This window comes from Coenobita brevimanus, chromosome 76 (assembly GCF_032717465.1).
Source record: "Coenobita brevimanus isolate Jiangsu-jjx chromosome 76, ASM3271746v2, whole genome shotgun sequence".
NCBI lineage: Eukaryota > Metazoa > Arthropoda > Malacostraca > Decapoda > Coenobitidae > Coenobita > Coenobita brevimanus.
The window spans coordinates 30,648,035-30,654,465 of NC_137029.1; the positions used below are offsets into that span (position 1 = coordinate 30,648,035).

The 6,431-nt window shown below is 46.2% G+C and overlaps 1 pseudogene; it reads left to right on the forward strand.

Moving 5' to 3' along the window:
- Positions 1-292: 292 nt before the first annotated feature.
- Positions 293-6,431, forward strand: part of LOC145408254 (uncharacterized) — a 37,952-nt pseudogene continuing 31,813 nt past the window's right edge.

Consider the following 6,431-nt stretch of genomic DNA (forward strand, 5'->3'; position numbering starts at 1 on the left):
TAATAAAGACGATTACCTTATTTTTTCTGTACCATACATTTACCTGGACAATTATATCTACCTGTGCAGTATGTCAAACCGCAACATATTCTACTGAGCAGTTTATGCAATCATCCATTTATTTTGTACACTCATATTTTTCCCTAGGACGAACCACGTACACTCTATTTACCTCTACAATATATCCTCTTACCTTACGTTAATTTGTACACTAATTTCTTTCTACAGGATGAACTGTGTGATATCCTTTGCTTACCTTGTGTTAATTTCTGGCTTCCTTTTTTCCCCCAGGATGAACCAGCTGTGCAAGGTGTGTGGGGAGCCGGCTGCAGGCTTCCACTTCGGGGCCTTCACCTGCGAGGGATGCAAGGTGGGTCAATGGAGGTCACTGAGGGGTCAAGGGGGGTCACGTAGGGGTCATGTGAGGTCAAGGGGGGTTACGTAGGGGTCGTGTGGGGTCATCTGGGTCACTGCGAGGTCATGCGGGGTCAAGGGGAATCACAAGGGGGAATCACAGGGGAGTTATGTAGGGTCACGAAGGTCAAGGGAAGAGTTGGGGTCATTGAGGGGTCATACGGGGTTACAGGAGTCAAGGAAGCTGCTTATGGGGTCACTTGGGGTCATGTGGGGTCAAGCGGGGTCAGGATTCCGAGGGACTGAATGACGTGTGAGTGATTGTGTAGCCCATTTCACCAAGAGTGCATTTTGTAGTTTCCACGTTCTCTCTCTCTCTCTGTCTCTCTCTCTCTGGTTAACGTCTCAGGCAAGAATAGTCTCCCTTCAGCTGAATAAAATCGTCTGGAGAAAGGTAGCTTGTAGAAAAAGGAGACGTCAGAGTGCTGAAAGGGTTAAGAAGGAAGAAAATGGTACTGAGTGAAAGGAGGAAGGACAGAGAGAGAGAGAGAGAGAGAGAGAGAGAGAGAGAGAGAGAGTGGAAGAACGCATCGGCCACTTATATTCCTCACTAAAAAAAAAAATCCCAGGGTCTGTGTTTACCTAGATAAAATGCCCTTAAAATAAATAAATAAATCAATGAATAAAGAATAAATTAAAGTGAGACCTCGTACTGAAGGGGCTAATTTCGTGTAAAACAATACCCCCTCCCCCCTCCCCCTTCCCTCGCCTCGCCCCTGTCAAAGTGTGTACAGAGAAACGCAAAGATGTTCCTTATGTGGCGACACCGTAAAGGCGAAAAATGGATGTAATTGTGTTCTGAAAGCTTGGAGGGGAGAGAGAGAGAGAGAGAGAGAGAGAGAGAGAGAGAGAGAATGTGTGTGTGTGTGTGTGTGTGTGTGTGTGTGTGTGTGTGTGTGTGTGTTTTAGCAGCAAAAAACGTCATTCGGATCCAAGGGTTAAACATCTGTCGACAAATGTGCACTGATACCCACCGCCTGTACTGCGATTCGGTCTATTTTACGGTACTAAGATCTTTTTACTCCTACTTTACCCAGATTTTCATCCTTTTGCAGTTTATTTCACATAGATCAGTGGCAGGAACAGAGTGCTACGGTTGTGCATCCTATATGTAGCACTTCTTCGTGACTAGCATCATAGACAGAGTTTGGTAGGGATGTGTGTAGGGGGAATCGGTATGGAAATGCAGTATGTAGTAGTTGTAGTGCAAGGTTCGTCTGAAACGTGAACCCAGTGGACTGCAGGCTGAAGTTCCCCTCTTCCTCGGTCCACCATCCTCCTTTCGGGGGATAGGAGGGGAGCTGAGGGACGTTTGTATAACCAGGCAGGGTAGATGCTTAATTATATCAGTGCCACCACGTGAAGGCGCCCCTCTGCACCACCTCCACTGTATCAACACTCATGAATGATAAGGACGGTGATGGTAAAGATAAAGAATAATGATAAAAACAGCAATAACAAGGATGATAATGATGCCGGCGGGTCTCCTTGGTTTCTAGCCTCCACCGCCTTCCTTAAACAGTCTAACTTTCACTCAATTTGCCATCATCGCCGCTGTTAATATTATCTTGGCAAACCTGCATGCAAATTTGGTCTTTCTCACCTCTCTCTAATTCACACACACACACACACACACACACACACACACACACACACACACACACACACACCTTCTTTTCCACCTTCATTCTTTCCTTCCAGCCATCCTTCCTTCCTCTCTTCTCTCCTCCCTTTTTTCTTCATTCCGCTTTACCTTTCCCCTTATCCGCACAAACCTACCTTCATTTCCCCTTTCCTTCCTTCCTTCCTTCCTCCATCTCTCACTCTATCCCTCCTTTCCCTCCTCATCTTCTTTAGTCCTTCCATTCAACCTTCCTTCCTTCCCCTCTACCTCTCCAATACCCTTTCCTTTCCATCCCTCTTCATTCTCTCCTTCTCTCAGTCTCTCTTCTCTCTCTTTTCCCCCCTTCTTTCTCTCCTTCCCTCTTCCTTCCCTCCTTTCCTCTTCTTCCCTCTATCCCTCCATCTTTCCTTCCCTCTCCAGATGTCTCCATTAGGGACCACAAATGACTTCTTTTCTTAAAATGACGAATGATGCTGGTGTTACTGCAGCGTGATGAGAGAGAGAGAGAGAGAGAGAGAGAGAGAGAGAGAGAGAGAGAGAGAGAGAGAGAGAGAGGTGAAAGCAACATCCAATAATATCTTTGATTTTATTGGAACTGAAAAATATAATACAAATCTTATGTTATTGATGACGTGATGATACGACAAAGAGAGAGAGAGAGAGAGAGAGAGAGAGAGAGAGAGAGAGAGAGAGAGAGAGAGAGAGAGAGAGAGAGAGAGAGAGAGAGAGAGAGAGAGAGATGGAATTAGGGAGAAAGATAGGACTGGAAAAGACCTACAGACAGACAGACAGACCGACAAGGATAAGGGAAGACAAACGGCCGTACATGTAGTTAGACAGACAGACAGACAGACAGACACAGATACAGACAGACATACAGACAGACAGACACTGCCGATACATACATACATGCATACATAAATACATACATACAAACGCACAAGGGTAAAACAGAGGCGGAAATATACAGACATACATACGTACACAGAAAAGTAGACAGAAGACAGACAGACAGACAGACAGCGGTGCATAAGGTAAAAATCGACAACCACCACCATTCCTACCACAATCCCCACCTCACCTACCACAACTACCACCCTACAGGCCGCCCCTACACCATCGTCATTACCTTAACTACCACCCTCACTACCGCAATTACCACCACGGCCGACCACAACTACCACCATCCCAACCACAACTCTTACTCCCCTACCCTGCAATCAACAGGCCCCCTCACCCCAGCCACCACCATCGTTGTTAGAACCACCACCATCGCTACCACAACCACCACCATCGCTACCATAACCACCACCATCGCTACTACAGCCATGACAATCACTGCTGTAACTACCACCATCGCCACTATAACTACCACCATCGCTACCACAACTACCACCATCGCTACCACAACTACAACCATCTCTGGCATAAATAACAATAGTTCATCGTCAAGTACAATATCTGTGCATCACTAGAAACTACCACACACCACAGCTACCACAACTACCACCACGGCAACCACCACAACTACTACCATGCCCACCACAGCAACCACTAGTCCTGCCACTAAGAGACTCCTCTACCTTACCTCATCACAACTACCACCCTACCCTCACCTCCCACCACCACCATCCCCACCACCACAGCGACACTCCCCTACCACACCACACACCACCACATCTACTACAACCAACACCCCATTCCCCCTCCCCTCCCCAACCACCCTCCCTACACCCTAACAAGCAATTAAAGCCTTATTTGGATTAACTGCGTGTGATGCTAATTAGTGAAGGTAAGGCATTGGGGAGATGAGTGAAGTGGGGAGAGGGAAGAGGGAATAGGGATAAGGCATGAAAAGGGGAGGATGAGGCAATGGGAAGAAGAGGGGAGGAAGAAAAGAGGGAGGGAAATGGGAGGAAGAGATGAAAGGAAGAAGAGGGGAGGCAGAGAAGAGGGGAGGAAGAGGGGAGGAAAAGAAGAGGGGGAAAAAAGAGAGCAGGAGATGAAGTGAAGGAAAAGGGGAGGAGGAGAAGAGGGGAAGAAGAGGGGAGAAAGAGACGAGGGGAAGAAGAAAAAGGGAGGAAGAGAAGAGGGGAGGAAGAAAAGGGGAGGAGGGGAAGAGAGGGAGGAAAAAGGGGAGTGATGGGAGAGAAGGTGGGGAGAGAGACAGATATGAGGAAAAGGGAAGGAAGAGATTGGGAGACGCAGAGGGAAGAGGGAAAGGAGGAGAGCAGAGGAAGGGAAAAGAAGAATGTATGAATATATATAAAAAAAATCCATCTATCTATCTATCTATATCCCGACGCCCTAACCCGCAATGGGTGGCCACAAACAAAACGCCTCCAAGTCGCTCTGTTCCCCACCATTTGACTGCCCTCCCCTTTGCAAAAACTGACACTCGGGGTAAGATTACTGATATTCCAAGATTTTATTTATTTATTTACTTTTTTTTAGACTTGCGTAGTCCTTTGAGATGTTTTTGACCGTGTTCTTGTGACGGCTTCGTTGGTGAAATGTGGGTGGCAAGGCGTGTAGAGTTTTGCACCCCATTTGTCGGTGTGTGTGTGTGGGGGGGGGTTCCTCTTCTTAAATATTTTTCCTGAACTTCCTAAATTCTCCTGCAAGCACATTCTCTCTCTCTCTCTCTCTCTCTCTCTCTCTCTCTCTCTCTCTCTCTCTCTCTCTCTCTCTTTCTCTTAAAAGAGATTCTAAACCTCTCAGAACACTGGATACAAAGTGAGAGAGAGAGAGAGAGAGAGAGAGAGAGAGAGAGACTGTGTTACGTAAATCCCTTCTAACATTGCCATACTCTGCATAAATAACGTACAAAAAGATATTAACCAGCCATATCCAAAAAATAAATCGCTAAGGAAGAGGTGTTAGGGAGCTTCCTTACCCGATAAGAATACGGGCCTAAGACATCACTGAGCTGAAAGGGTGAGGGTGAGGATGAGGGTGAGGGTGAGGGTGAGGGTGAGGGTGAGGGTGAAGGTGAAGGTGAGGGTGAAGGTGAGGGTGAGGGTGAGGGTGAGGGTGAGGGTGAGGGTGAGGGTGAGGATGAAGGTGAAGGTGAGGGTGAAGGTGAGGGTGAGGGTGAGGGTGAGGGTGAGGGTGAGGGTGAGGGTGTGGGTGGGGAGGCAGGTGAGGGCGGCAGGTGGGGTGAGCGTGCAGGGTGCGGCAAGGTGGCAGGTGGCGGGGAGGACGGCGTGTCAAAGGAGAGTGAAGGGGAGAGAGGAGGGAGCGAGGGGAGGAGGGGGGAGTGAGGGGGAGGAGGGGGGCAGGGGGAGAGTGAGGGGGAGGAGAGAAGAGGGGAAAAGGGGAGAGAGAATGATGGTAATGAGAAAGAGGAAATGAAGAATAAAAAAAAGAGTACAAAGGAAAGCATGCAGTAAAGAACCTACTGGCCGTTTCGCTCTCTCTCTCTCTCTCTCTCTGAATTATGTTTTAAGAGTCCAAGGCTTGTATTCACGTCTAAAGTCCCTAACATCTCTTCCATAGCGATTTATTTTTAGATGTGGCTGGTTAATATCATTTTGTACTTTATCCATGCAGAGGATGTCGATATTGGAAGGCTTTACGTAACACAGAGGAGGACAGGAAGGTGTAATAAGCAAACTAAATCTCTCTAGAAAGATTCATGCCACACAGAAGAGGATAGTAAGGTGTAATATGCAAAACAAATCGCTTGGGAAAAGGTGTTAGGGAGCTTCTTCAACCAGGGAGAATACGGACAAGATTTCACAGGTAATCCTCACACCTGCCAATATCCAGTCTAAAGTGAGAGGAAGAACGAAAAAGATTACTATATATAACAGGTAACTTACATGAATGAGGGAAATTAATGCTGAACACTATCTTTTATTCAGTGTAAGGAAGAAGGAACCAAAGGCCAGAAACCCGCTAGATTGCTCCCTCCAAGAAAAACAAAACAAAACAAGATAACAGACAGACAAATTCAAGATCTGTTCATTTCAAGATGCCTGAACACACTGCGTTTGAAGGACATAACTTGTAAAGGAAAGGAACATCAAGAGAACAAGGAAGGATGTTATTCTGAACCTGCACTGAGACTGTAACATCCTTAACTCCGTACTGAAGGCGATTTAGGCAGAAAGGTATCATCAAGAAGCAAATATTTTTAGATGGGGATCAGATGTCAAACAGAAATCCAGACGACTATACTATTTTTTTTTTTTGTATCTCGTTCTACGCCATTTCTGGAAAAGTTTGTTATATTTACATTTCTCCTGGGAAAAAAAAAGAAGAGAAATAATGTTGCTTCGTGTGGCTGGAGACGTCTGGCAATAATCATATATATAATTATCTCAGGTGTAATTTGTTTAGTGTACCGTAGAATATCTATTAAGTGCTTTATTATTATTATTATTATTAT